The 14,252-nt window shown below is 43.6% G+C and overlaps 1 protein-coding gene across 3 annotated transcripts in view; it reads right to left on the bottom strand.

Annotated features, from left to right (window-relative positions):
• Positions 1-14,252, bottom strand: part of KCNJ15 (potassium inwardly rectifying channel subfamily J member 15) — a 175,343-nt gene that overhangs the window by 35,600 nt on the left and 125,491 nt on the right. The window lies entirely within an intron of this gene.

Genomic DNA, 14,252 nt, shown 5'->3' with positions numbered 1-14,252 from the left:
GGTTTCCACTTGAACTGCTTTGAGCCAGTTTCGTTTTTTAAGACGTTTAATGAACAGCAAAGCAAAATGGCTAATGCAGGAGACGTGCTACGGAGCACGTACAGGGGTATTTAATACACTATCACATCTATATTGAAGTTTGGAACAAGGAAGGAACCTCACCAGCCTTCCATTAATTCAGAATACATGTTGCTCAGTGCCTCCATCACCACAAATCAAATTTTGACCAAAGAGAGGGACGCTTTGAGTACCGACATTGTGATCCTAGTGCACGTGCAAAATGCCCTTTTATACACTTATTGAATTTTCTCATGAAGGAAGCCATCACCCTAAGATCTTAGATGTCTCTTTTGGTTCTAACTCGCGCTCTCCAAATCCTTTTGCAGTCCTCAATATCATCAGCGGTGCTTGCCGCTGGGATGCAAATTATTTCACAATATTTGAGGCTAGACTCATACCTCTGGGTTCTTTTCAACACCATCGGAACTACCCTTTAGATACATTATTCTCTAACCAACCACACCTGTAAAAACTTTTGGTAGGACAAAATATATGAATTTTGAGAATTGTGGTCCCAGTTTATGGATGTGACAGACAGATCTGTCTGCCCGTGAAAATTGCTTTAAATATGGGTCTCGAGAGACAGGGTAGTTTGATTCTCGCTGTCGTCTGCTGCAGATGTTTTAACAGCTTACTGTATTTTGATATCATTTGACATACTCTTTTTTGCAATGGGAAGTCACTGCCAAGCTGTGACATCAATCGTTTCTTGTTTAAAACGAATTCTCAACAGGGCACGAGTCCTAAAAAGAGAAGTGGGGGGGGACGCTGTCACCGGAAGTGACGTCACGACAGGAAGTGATGTCACGAAAGGTGCGTTCCGATCACGTCCCAGTGGCCTGAAAGTAAAGTCCGAGTGAAGTCCAGCTGTTTGGCAGGGGGGACAGCGTTCCCATGGTAAAATAAGTGGGGGGACGCCGTCCACCCGCGTGGTAACTCGACTCGAGCCCTGATTCTCAAGAGGTTAGAGGTCGGATGCTCGCACTTCTGGCCAAACTTGCTATATTTCTTTTTATACAACCAGCAACCAGACCCCTCCTAGGCACTTTGTGAGGCTAGGCGCTTGTTTTTGTATGATCTTGTCAGTAGGCAATAAATAAAATATAAAACTTTTAAAGCATAAAAAATGATCCGCACCACCGTACTGAGAGCGCTGATACTATTTTGATCATCGGACCTGCTCTGTATAAATTGCAAGTGTTTATAATAAGTTACAGTGAGCTGAATGTATCACGAAAGACAGGGGTGGTAGGGGAGGGTCACAAAACAGGTTCAGGGGTCCCTCGACCTCGGAACACTTTGCTCTGTCAGACTTCAGGAGGGGTGTAAATGACAGGGGTGAGGGGGTGGGTGGGGGGTCAGAGGTGGTCTCCATACTAACCATATCGCAGACGTGTTCGCTTATTATAGCCTCAGAGGTTTTCTGACCATCTGATTGCACTTCAGGCCGGGTAATGTGCACGGCTTGGAAATGTATTTGAAATCAGGCCGCGCGCACTGACTCGGACTTTCATCCTCCTGGGGTCGATAATAGTGAGTAAGTAGCATTTGAGGAGGATGATACTGACGCACTGTATATTGACTATGTTCGCAAGTTCTTCACCTGCGGAAGTAAAAGACTATGCACGAACGTACGTTTGCGTGCGTGCCTGCATGTGTGTAAGAAGAATCTCTAATATACCCAAAAATGCATCTCCAAGCCTAATGTACTGGTCCTGGATGTATAGTTAGTTTATTAATTGTCAGTTGTGGTTCCAAAACAATAGAACTGTGATCCCGGCTACCTCGCTTGCCCAAACTGTGTGATACTTGGAAAATCGCGGTAGAAGTGACTTGCAATTGGAATAAAATGACTCTGCGACTCTCTTTAAGTAAGACAATTAATTGTGAGACCAACAGAGCTCAGTGGTTCATATTTAATGTATCCACCTTTTAGTAGGACAGGGGTATGACACACAGAAGGAGAGAAATAGGAGCCTGCAAGCTGTGTGTTTATAATGAATTCTTGAAAGGATATACATAGGTCAAGTGCATGTTTCATTTCAGCAAGCTAACTCGCTGTGACATTAGCACACATTTAGATACACTCGTGCTTATAACTGGGCCCTGAAGCAAATATAGCGCCAACATTATTAATGGAGGATGTGGCATAAGGGCCAGAGTTGCTGACTTTGGAGTTGGGGAAACCAAGGTTCGAGTGTGACGATCGCTCACCATCCTGTGATGCTGGGCGATGCACTTAATCTCCCCGAGCTGACAAAAAATGAACGTGTCCTTGTTTTTGGCAGGGGTGTGGTGCACAGGAAGTGACCCACCTTGATATACCCTTTCACCTGTGTTTTACAGAGGGTTCTCGTGAATTTCAGTATGTGCAGATGGGAGCACCAGCTGTGTGGCTGGGTTTCTCTGTTCCTGGGTGATTTATGACCGAGGAGCACCTTTCGTGGCTGTAAAATATGCACACAGGACACTAATTGCCGCAATCGCTCTTAAAGTGTTGTTAGCGGAGTTGGTTGTGAGTGCTCCCAGTTATTTTAAGGCATTATGCGATCCCGCTGTAGGGTGACCAACCGTCCGTAAATTTCACGGACAGTCCGTAATTTGGACCTCACGTCCGTTGTCCATGAGGAAACCTTTTACGGACGCCTTTTGTCCGTAATTTTGGCCATCACAGGGAGCAGCACTGCTCCCCTGTGAGAGGCCTCACCTTCCTGATGGGGCGCCTCGCGCTCCAGAGCAGCCCCTCCCCGCCCATTGTCATTCTGTATGGGGCTGAAGATTGCCACATACAGAATGTCAATGGGGCAGTCTGGGCTGGTAAATCATGTGGCGGCCTCCTCAGGCCTCCTCATGCCTCGGTGTACAGCAGGACGTTCTGTAAAATAAAAGGCAAAACGCTAATGCTGCAACTTTAGCAACGTAAGAACACAGTTTATATAAAGAAGCCTGTAAAATAAGTTAAAAAGAACGGCTTATCGTTCTTTCACTGTCTCATCATTTTTTAACTGAAGTATTTTCAATATTATATCCAACAAAGCCATGGTTGCTGCTTTTTTTTATTTTAAGCAACTAACAACCATTGACAAAGCCAAAAGTTCTGGTTTTTGTTGTTGTAATGATACTTGCTGTATTATATATCTGGATGCAATGACAGAAACAACATAATACCAGTCGGGCGGAACACTACACTAGCGCTGATTTTTAGCCTAGGTGTTTTAAATTACGCCCTTAATTACATTGAACACCCCATTTGAAGAGACCCCCCAGTTTTTGTACACCACTTCAAGCCCTGGAAACAACACCATGTCACAGTCACCTCACATCCTGGCACTGTGCATCATGTGTGACTCATGACTCCTACGTTTTCAGGCTGCCTATGTGCAGCGGCATAGTGAACTTTCCCCCACCCCACCCCACTCCTTGCTTTAGGAACTACAGCGAGGGTGAAGTTCTTCATGGGCCTCTTCTGTCTGCAACTCTGTAGACAAAGGCTCAGCTCATAATGTGAAAAGGTGGGTGAGTAAATAAGTGAAGGAATGTGTGAATGGCTGGATGGATGACTGAAAGGATGAATGGATGAATGAAAGGGTGAATGGATAGATAAAAGAAAGGATGGATGGATGAGTGGAAGTATGGATGAGGGAAAAGGTAAATAGATGGATGTATGGGTGGAAGGGTAGATGGATGGGTAAAGGGTGGATGGGTGTATGAAAGGATGGATGGATGAGTGAAAGGTTAGATGATGGGCGAGTGAAAGGGTGGATAGATGAGTGAAAGGATGGATGGATTGAATTGATAAGTGAAATGGTGAATGTATGGGTGGATGAGTGAAAGCGGTAGATAGACAAAATGATGAATAGATGAGTGAAGAAGTGAAAGGGTGGATGGATGAGAGAACGGATGGATGGATGAGTGAAAGGATGGATGAGTAATAGGATCAATGGATGGAATAAATGAATGGATGAGTAGATGGATGGGTGGATGATGGATGGATGGATGGATAAGTGAAAGGAGGATGGAGAGAGAAAGGGAGGATGAATGACTGAAAGGGTGAATGGGTAGAAGGATAAGCGATTGGGTGGATGGATGAGTAAATGAATGAATGAATGGCTGAATGGGTGAAAGGGTAAATGGCTGGATGGATGAGTGAATAGATGAATGGGTGAAAGAGTGGATGGATGACTGTACGGATGGATGGGGTGAAAGGGTGGATAGATGAATAATGGATGGATGACTGAAAGGGTGGATGGAGGGATGGATGAGTGTAATGATGGATGGAAGGATATATGGTGGATAGGTTTGCAAATGGTTGAATATGTTTGGATATAAATGGGCACAAGGATGAAAGGACAGAATGAATGGCGAAAGACTGAATAATAGATAAAAGAATGATTAAACCTTGTAGCACCCATTATCTTAAGTAGCATTTCCTATACATTGACTTTCACGTTAATATGAGTCATTGTCTCTATAAAATGTGTGTGATGTAACGCACTCCGACACCCTCCCCTACCTAATTGGGATGAGTAACACTATAAGAGAAACTAAATACACATGAGAGACGGTCTAAGTGAAGATGAGGGGCACCATTGAAGGGTGATAGCAAGGCAGGACAGGCCAGACCGGGTATCGGGTGTTTCCCTGGGAGGCTGGAAAGGGGGAGGGAGCAGTTTTGTTACTGGGGGCTGGCACTGCAAAGTTCCTTATATATCCAGTAGTTTTCAATCAAGAATAAAAGCGGCTTCACTTATATTCAGGTGTGGTTCACCATTGTCTGGTGATTAATGTACCTGTTAGAGCGAGATGCGAATTTTGAATTGTCTAAGGCCGCAAGCTGCAGCCATACTGAAAAACCATGAAGTTCACGATTGTCTCAACCTAATATAAACCTATTTTGACTTGTACTTAGATGGTTGTCTATTTACTTACATAAATACTATTGCACGACCACCTCTCACGTATCTGTAAAACGTACCTTTTGTCCCGAAGTTTTGTCCTGAATTTTGACCTTTTGTACTGAATTTTTGTCCTGAATTTTGACCCTTTGTCCTGAATTTTTACACTCACTGTCCTGAATTTGCACCTATGTCAGTTGGTCACCCTATCCCGCTGGCGTGGATAACTAGAGCTCGCCCCGGACACTGGGCGTTCAGTTCTTGGCGGTGAAAGTTTGGATTGGCCAGGCGGCTGTAGAAAATGTTGAAACGTTTTTAAGGCTGACGTAGAACTTTGCACCCTGTGGCTGGGTCCCGTGATGACAGGGTGTTCGCCCAGGCCCTGTTGGCGGGGGGGGGGGGTTGGAGGGGGTGTATATCTCCGTACCTCGGGCCATGGTTTGTGTCCTGACCTGGGGAGCAAGATGTTTAGCAGGCCGATTGAAGAATGAATTGGGCAGGCGAATGGTAATATGAGCGTGGGTCCACTTGTGCTGGGGCAAGGCATTTGTGTTTGGGACTCAAAAGTGCTAGTTACCTTTGTGGCTGGGTCCTAGAAAGGCAGTGTGTGAATGGGGGATGTGGACCCAACACCATTGTGCCTCTGTCCATACACTTAGAACCAGGCTGGCCCTAGGAGGCCCTGGTGTACATGTGTCCTAACCGACCATAGGGTGTATCAATGATAAGAGGTAGCATACGTTGGGCTTATATGAGACCTGTGAGCATAGGTATATTTGTGCCGGGGCCCATGCCTCAAATGCATGCGAGGGTCGGGTTTCTGCCTGGCCATTGAGGGAGCATAGATACATTTACCCGGGGTCGGAAGGAGCAGGGTGCATTTACATGGAAACAGTGAGCGCAGGACATTGTTTGGGGCCCTGTGCGAGCCGGACATTTGGCCGGGCCGCACTTGATTTGCCTTTTCCAATCTTCCAGAATTACTAGCGTTGGCTGCAGGAGGGACATTTAGACACACACAACCTGACAACTGGCAGTTTGTGAAATCAGCATATTGGATCAGGTGCGCTAAAACAAGCCAATTGCTTTCAGGGTTTTTTTTCCACTTCAGTTTCCAATAAACATCAGCCTTTCGTTCGCTTTTATATGAAACTAACTTCACATTGGGTCTCGGGAAGTTCCAGGGCTGAAGACGCAGGGTAACCCCGATAAAGATCTGGGATAATCCCGGATCGCCCCACGAATCCCCCTCCCCATCAGGGTGGCTTTAGGGCCAGCTTTCAGCCTGTTTCCTCGTCTGCAGTCCCAGCATTGGTGTTTGTTTGTTATGCAGCGAGGCCTTAGCTCAGGAACCGAGGGAGGCTGTCAATATAAGCAGCGCCAGGCTTTAGCAGGCCTCTCCTAAGCTTGCTCATAGCCCTTAATGACTGGGATTTGGGAGGGGAACACTAAGCCATTGGGGAAGGGTCCTCTAATCTATGTATCCATTGGTGTGATGGTCTTCTTACTACATTTAAGTAAGTTTAATTTTTGTGGTTGCTACAAAACAATGGGTTTTACGATTTGTTCGATTTTGCAGACTTATTTGTATGTGTGAGGAAAACATCCAGTCCCTCCACAAAGACGCAAGCAGTTGTGTGCAGGAGAGCTCTATTTTCTAGCAACGGGGGATAAAACGTATTTGTCCAAGATCACACGATGAAGTCCAGTGGGAGAGCCAAGATTACAACTCGGGCATACACAATCTAGGATGGGCACTTTAGCCACGAACACCACATAATGTCGGGAAGCACCCAGGACCGGAATGCTGCATCGCAAATAGCAAAATAACACATTAGGCAGGCGCTCGAGGCGTTAGGAGGCAGTCAGGGTTCACACTGACACCATGCATACTACTGCCCAGACGCGGACTGGCCGGCACTATTGCTAATTTCGTCCCCTAAAGGGGAATGAACCAGTCCTTGGGCTCTGGATCCTGAAACACTCAGGTAGCCCTCCCCTTCTTGGGCTAAGTGACACTAATACCAGCGGGGGGTTTACGGCTGGGGATGAGTTTTGTGGTTCAGAGGAAAGAGTGCAGAGTTGAGGAAGGTTCTGCTGCACCGTGTATTGCATTAACCGTTAGCGCAATGGCTTAAACTGGTGCAGCACCATGATCTTGTCTACAAAACAGATACAATATCCCAGAGTACAAAGACAGGGTAGATGTAACATCTTAAGGCTAGGTACAGAATTGAATTCCTTTACAGCACTGGAATAACAGGACAGATATGTTGTGAACTCAGGGCCATATGTATCAAGCAAATTCGCATTCGCAAACGACGAAATTTGCAGAATTTTGGCGTTTGCGAATTTGCTGAATGGAATGCATCAAAGAAAAGCTGGTGCAAAACAAGGAATCGCAAAATTTGTGATTCCTTATTTTGCAATTTCATTTAAGGAATCGCAAATTTTGCGATTCCTTAAATGCAATGTCTGAAGCCCAAAAAAAAATGCAAATTGTCCTTAAGGAATCGCAAATTACCACCATCTTCAAATTGATGGTAATTTGCGAATTCCTTGAAAAATGCGAATTTTTGCATTTTTCAAAGTGCCATGTGACACACATACATGCCCTTAGGGCATGTATGTGCGCCACATGTGCACCCAAGCTTATTTCAGGGGTGCAACAGGGTGTCCTTTGGACAACCCCGCACCCTTGAAATTATTCTCAATTTGCGATTCTCAAATTACGAATCGCAAATTGAGAATAACTTCACATTCATTCCTATGGGCCTTCTGGCGCATAGAAATGAATGGGAAATTATTCCTTAATTGCGATTTGCAATTTGCTAATCGCAATTTAGGAATACTAAGGATTTGCAAAAAAATTGTGATTTTCTACATACATCCCAATTTGCGATTCTGAAATAGCGATTTCTAAAAAATCGCTATTTCAGAATCGCAAAACTGGATGATGATACATATGGCCCACAGTGGCAAGGCCTGTTGAGACCAACCATATGCCCCAGGATGCTCTTGCCTCAGTGTGCCAGTGAACCCAAATGATCCGCACCTGGGTGAACCCTGTGTCTCCATGTTTGCTGATCCTGTGTGACCGAGTCTCTCAGGTTGCTTCTGCCTCGGGTGTTCGTATGATCCGTATCTCAGCATGTGTGCGCCTCTACTCAGTGTGACAGTGTCTGGAGTGTCGGCTAGTCTGCCGGACCCAAAGCTTCAGTATGCCTGTGACTCAGTGTGCCTCTCTGTGTGATCAAGTGCTTCAGTGCACCAGTGTGCCTCTATGTATTAGTGTGTCTGTCTCGCTTTTGTTTCTCAGTTTGTGCATACATGTGTGCCCGTTTGTAGTCCGGTTTCTATGTATGTCTGTATGTGGGTGTCAACAGGGTGTAAAAGACATTGTCATTTACAATGCCATTACTTGATTAATGCCTCACAAAGGGAAAAAAACCAATAACATTTTCAGTGCCAATAGCTCAAAACAATGTGAGATCTATTGCATTGTAAAAGCTTGTTACTATTGTCTTTATCTTTTTATTCCTCCTTGCCAGCGCTCTGAAATGACTAAGATGATATACTGGCTGAAGACAATATTCTGATTTAATAATTACATTTAGTGGCCGAAGTTCATCACAGCAGACAAGAAATCGAAAACATATAGAAAAGGAAATATACGAGTGGCTAGAAAATTCGACAAATGGACAGAGCAGGAAAGGGGAAAGAAGAAAAAAAAAGGAAGAATAATGAGGACAAAGCAAATGAGAGAAAAATAATAATAAAGAAGAAAAGATAGAAAACAAGTTTGCAAAAACATGTCTGATATAGAGCAGGGCTAAAAAGGGAAATCAATGTAAAGAGATTCAAGAAAACTGTAAATGCATATAAAAAGCATAAAGTATAAAGCAGATGTAGACTAGCATAGACACAGAAACTCAAAAGAATGAAAAGAGACTGATCTCAGCAGCGAAATCTAAAAAAGCTGTACAAATTCTAAAATTAGAGAATGAAAACCAAAATTGTAACTAAGAAAACAAACGTATAACAAAGGTAAACATCAGAAAATGGATAAAGGTTGACATATGCAATATTCTGACTAATGCATAATGAAAAGCGTTTGTGTCATAACATACATGCACACCCACATAAGCAAATTGTAAAAAAGTAGGTGGAGGAAAGAGACGGCAGGTGAATATCGGTGAGAGGATCTACATTTCATTGGTTAATATATGAATAAGTGAGATACCTTAGTGGGTTAATCCACATAAAACAGATACCAGTGTGTAATCTGTTGTTTATTGATTTCGCATCTTAAATGATAAGCCTGTGGGTTATTATACCTACTATCCACTTGTTTCTACTATGTCAGTCACTAGTTCCAATCATAGTCAGATAGAAAAGTTGGTTATAATACATTTTGAAGAGATGCTTACAAGTTTGGTGTGCCCAGAGCACAGTTATATTATTGCAGCATATCAGATCACATTTGGGAGGGGTCACAGGGCAGACCGGAATTACTAGTCGAACCCGCGAAGGTTCAGGTCATTTGCCACAATGGGGTCCATTATACACATAGGTTTTCAAACTGGGCCAAGTACACCCTTTCTGCAATTGACTCTCAGAGTAGCAAGAGTGAGCAGTCACAAGCTTCTCAGATAGGTAGTCTGAGGTTAGGATCTCCGAACTCAACAGTCACACAACAGACACAATAAATGTGTCGTCCAGCGAAGTACTGATCTTATTAAACCAAAGGGGCATTATTATCACAGCAAAACATACATGCTGCACAATTCAATGGACCTGAGTGGCAAGGTTGTGAACCAAATTACAAAACCAAATTAAATGGAAGTCAGTATCTTCATTAATGGAGTGGTTATCATGTCTATAAACATACTTTAATATAGTTATAGGCACAGATTAGGCACAGGTGCAGTTCACTAGATTTTTACTCACTTGAATAGCTCACAACTCAGTTCACTAGTTTGTGCTCAAAGTAAAGGAATCCCTTAGGCAACAGTCCCTCTTTCTTCTGCAGAACATGGTCGATGCTCTAGGTCAGTCTTTCGTACAAGGCCCTGTTATCTGCTCATGTGGTTGCGGTCACCTGACGCTGCTAGGTGCCTCTCTGGCTGGTGCTCTCGGTGGACTCTCAAGGAGGGAAAGTTGTTCAGTACAGAAGGTTTCTATCTTGGCAGTGCAGCCTCGAAGCTGAGATCCAATTAGTGGTCATTGTGGACAGTTGCCACCTGGCAGTGCTCAAACAGAAGGCACTTCTTCAGGCAGTTGCGGTCATCGGTATCTTCTTCATTGATGATGACAGTTTCCTCCTATGCTGTTGGTTGGTTGGACCATGATGGGACACCAGACAACGCCCCACAACACAAGTGAGCTCTGGCTTCTCTCTCAATGGAAGTCATCATCTTCTGGGCGTTCCTCATGGAGAGAACACAGTTGGCTTCTCCTCCTGCAGGACCAAGCTGCTCTCTGCTTCAGCTTCTCAAGCCAGTTGTGCAGACTTAAGGTGATGTCCCTCACATTTGGGAGACTGGCTGTCATGCAGACACCAGACCAGGTCACACAGCAGCTCTTGAATTATATAGGGAATGTCATTTGTCTAAGGTTTCAGAACGAGTTTTTGTTGGTTAACTTTCAAAGGTCATTATCTGCCTATTCCTCAGACACATCAATACAAGAGAGAGAGGGTCCCACACTACAAGGGGACGGAGCACCGTTATTCAACAATAAAATCAACTCTTCACTTGAGAGTCAATGCCCTAATCCTTGCTTCAAACGAATCCCTCCTATTAAAATTGAAGTTTGTCCAAACCGCCACTGCTTGTATGGTAAACAACCTGCCTCCAAGGACACCGTCAGCTCCTATGCTTAGAGCCCTACACAGGCTCCCCATTCGAAAGAGAGCATTATTCAAACTGCTCTGCCTGACAAACAAAGCTTTGGCAGGCTCTGCCCAAGGTACCTTTAGGACAGACGTAATCTGTACCTTCTGAACATGTACCTAAGATCTAATAATCATCCGCTTCTATGTTCCTGCTGTATTCGTACAGCCAAATATGGTGTGCGAGCCTTTTCTTACCTTGGACCACACCATTGAAACAAGCTGCCTTTAAACATCCTTGCCAGGACTAGCCTGACTGGCTTCAAAAACACTCTAAAACCGGATTGTTTTGATGCAGCTCTCATATCATCTTCCTGCTGTTTACAGCACCGAGTTATCCCTTTTGGTGTCACTTGTGCTCTAAATTAAGATTCATATAACATGTATTTATAAAGCTGACTGATGCAAAAAGCTACCTGGTGCTATGGTCTAGAGGAAAATGCAGTAATCTTTAAAATATATGAACTACCAGTTAAAAGGTACTAGTTAAAAGGCCAGGTATTTTGTTGTTTTCTGAAAAGTGCACAGGAGGTTTGAGACCACAAGTATTGTGGGAGATGGTGTTTTAAATAGGCAGGTACTTACAGGTACTGAGTACTGGCACTTCTTTAATTTTAAAGGGAGAATACTTGCACTTCTCAGTGGAGGCTCAATACTTTTAATAGAGAGCACTGGCACTTCTCAGTACCACACAGGTAGTGTTGGGGCAATGAGACTACACTTTAATGCCTTCTCAACCAGTGGTGGTAGAGAATTCCAAATCCAATAAACACTCGCCAAAAGGGCGAGTATTATGAGAGGTAGGACTACGAAGAAGAGATTGATTTGCAGAAAATGAGAAGAAGCATACAAATTACATTTTTGGAACCAAAACTGTGGAGAAAAGGAACAAACAGCTATATGAAATATTGTTAGGCATTTAAATTGTATGCACATAGAGGGGGAACCAGTGCAAATGGCACTGTGTGTCCATGAATGGAAGAACATGGCAATGAATTCTAAGGTGGATCAAATAAGAGCTGGACACTGCAGACATCAGGGGTTTGAAAGAGAGCTTTTCATCCCAAATTGTACCTGGATTATGCACAGTTTTGGTGGGGATAGGTTTTGGGTTCATGGTCACAGGCAATCCAGCAGTCTTCTATTATGAACAAATTGGTTAATAAGGTCTTAGTCATGAAAGGATTTTGCTTTAGAATGCTTGAGGATATCCACCATTTCACAATTCTAAGGCAGGAGACAAGATGAAATACAGAAGAGTTAGATTGGTGACCTTGAAAAGGAGTTCATGGTCATGTGCCTAAATATAGAATTTAGGGATAAGTGTGTGCAGCAGGTGAGAGGTAACAAGTAGATATTGAAAAGGACAGGAGATAGAATGGCACCTTGGGGTATGCCCCTTTTTAAGGTTCATTAAGATGAAGGAAATTGAGAGAGAGCAACTCTTTCAGATCAACTAGTAAGAAAAGGCTAAATCTTGTAAAAACATTTGGTCTCGCCAGCCAGTTTTCAGAAGCCTCTGTGTAAGAAGTTGGACTACTAGTTGAAGGGGGTGAAACACTACCCAAGCAACAACCACAATTCCTGTCAGGGTGAAACACAAGCAACCCCCAAGCTAACTTGTGTTGAACCCTGTGGATGCTTGGCACAAACTTAGTCAAGCTTACCTTGGAGGCAATGTTTAAAGTATTTATGCAGCACTTCAAACAGTAATAAAGTGAAAACACAAAACAGCAGAACTCCCACACCAATTTAGAGAATAGAGTAAAATGTAATAAATAATTTGAGACTAATGCGGCAACAATCCAATCAGTAGAACTGGAGATATCCAATTTTAACGATTTTAGTGAAAATAGCACCTAAAGCACAAAGTGCCAAATGTGGTTATCTCATAGCACCAGCCCGGGACAAGGTTAAATGTTCAGGCCGACTGAAATGCACACAAAGTGCATCCCAGCCTAGAGCATCATGTTAAATTCTTGATTCACTGAAGGCCTCACGAGTCATCATTCATCAATGATACTGAAGGAAACTGGAGGAAGACCTATTCATCAGACCACGTACTACATACCAAAGGCAACAACTAGAACACAGACAGGCTGTAAGAACAGCAAAATCCTATGTGCCTACTCTTCTTGTAAAGCAAAATAATTATGCAGAATTCTTTCGGAGTTCACCAATCCATGCTGTCTCTATTCTAAAATGTGTGATGATTTGTACTTTTTCTTTGGTGATAAGGTAACCTCTTTTTGCCACGATATTGAAGCAAAAAGCTAGCATGGTCCACAAGATTTTCCTCCTTACCTGCATTTTACTCAAGTCTCCAATCCCTCTCTCTGATTGCTTCACTCTTGATACCTCACTCAATGGCACATCACAATTGTCCAGCTCCCCAGTGGACATTTGTCCTTCCCACTTGTTGAAAGAAATAGGCATGATCATTATTGAGCACCGAGGCTTCCTGTTCAATCGATCTTTGGAGTCAGATTCATTTCCAAGCACCTGGATGAATTAATTTGTCTCGCTTGTGTTGAAGAAGCCTTACTTGATCCTGTAGTAGTGACTAACTTTTAGACCTATTTTCCTCCTTCCTTAGTTTGTGAAAATTATTGGCAAACCTGTGGCTTCACAGCACCCAGACCATTGTAGAGAGCAATCACATCCTTAACTCTGCTGAAATAAGCCTTTGGCTGGGCTGAAGTACTGAACTCACCAGTCTCTCTACCTTAAACAAGCTATGGGTGTTGTCTACAGTGGAGGTATAGGAGATTGGTCCGACCTGATTTGTCCACTGCCTTTGAGACCACTGACCATCAGCTTCTTTAGCAGAGTGTTAGACCTGACATCCTTAGCATGGTATTTCCCCAAATTTTTGCCTTCCAGCCTCCTGTTTTTGCTAACTTAGTTTTTGCTGGCTTTAGGACTCTACACACTTTACCACTAATAACTGGTGCTAAAGTGCATGTGCCTGTTCCTTTAAACATGGCAACATTAGTTTACTACCAATTGTCACTTTATTTTCATTATAAGTCCCTAGTTTAGTGTTACTACATGTACCCAGGGCCTGTAAATTAAAAGGTACTAGTGGACCTGCAGTGTGTAATGTACCACCACTTAAGTATCCTTTTAAACATGTCTCAAACAGGCCATAGCAGCAGGTGTGTGCAGTTTAAAGCTGCCATTTCGACCTGGCAAAATAAACCTTTTATATCACAAAAATATTTAAACAGGGGGTCCTAGGGAGAAATATTTAGAGACCAGACGGAATTATATCCCCTACCTCCCCGTCCAGCTCACGTCCGGCCAGGGGTACCGACAGACAGAGCAGTGCCTCACTTCCTGAGTGGATGCCAGGTGAGGTGAGGAGTGCACCTGCATAAAGACGGTATTGTGTCCAATACTCC

The sequence above is a fragment of the Lissotriton vulgaris genome, chromosome 8, assembly GCF_964263255.1.
Source record: "Lissotriton vulgaris chromosome 8, aLisVul1.2, whole genome shotgun sequence".
In the NCBI taxonomy this organism is placed as follows: domain Eukaryota; kingdom Metazoa; phylum Chordata; class Amphibia; order Caudata; family Salamandridae; genus Lissotriton; species Lissotriton vulgaris.
The sequence above is the reverse complement of the archived record's forward strand: the minus strand, read 5'-3'. Positions and strand labels throughout refer to the sequence as shown.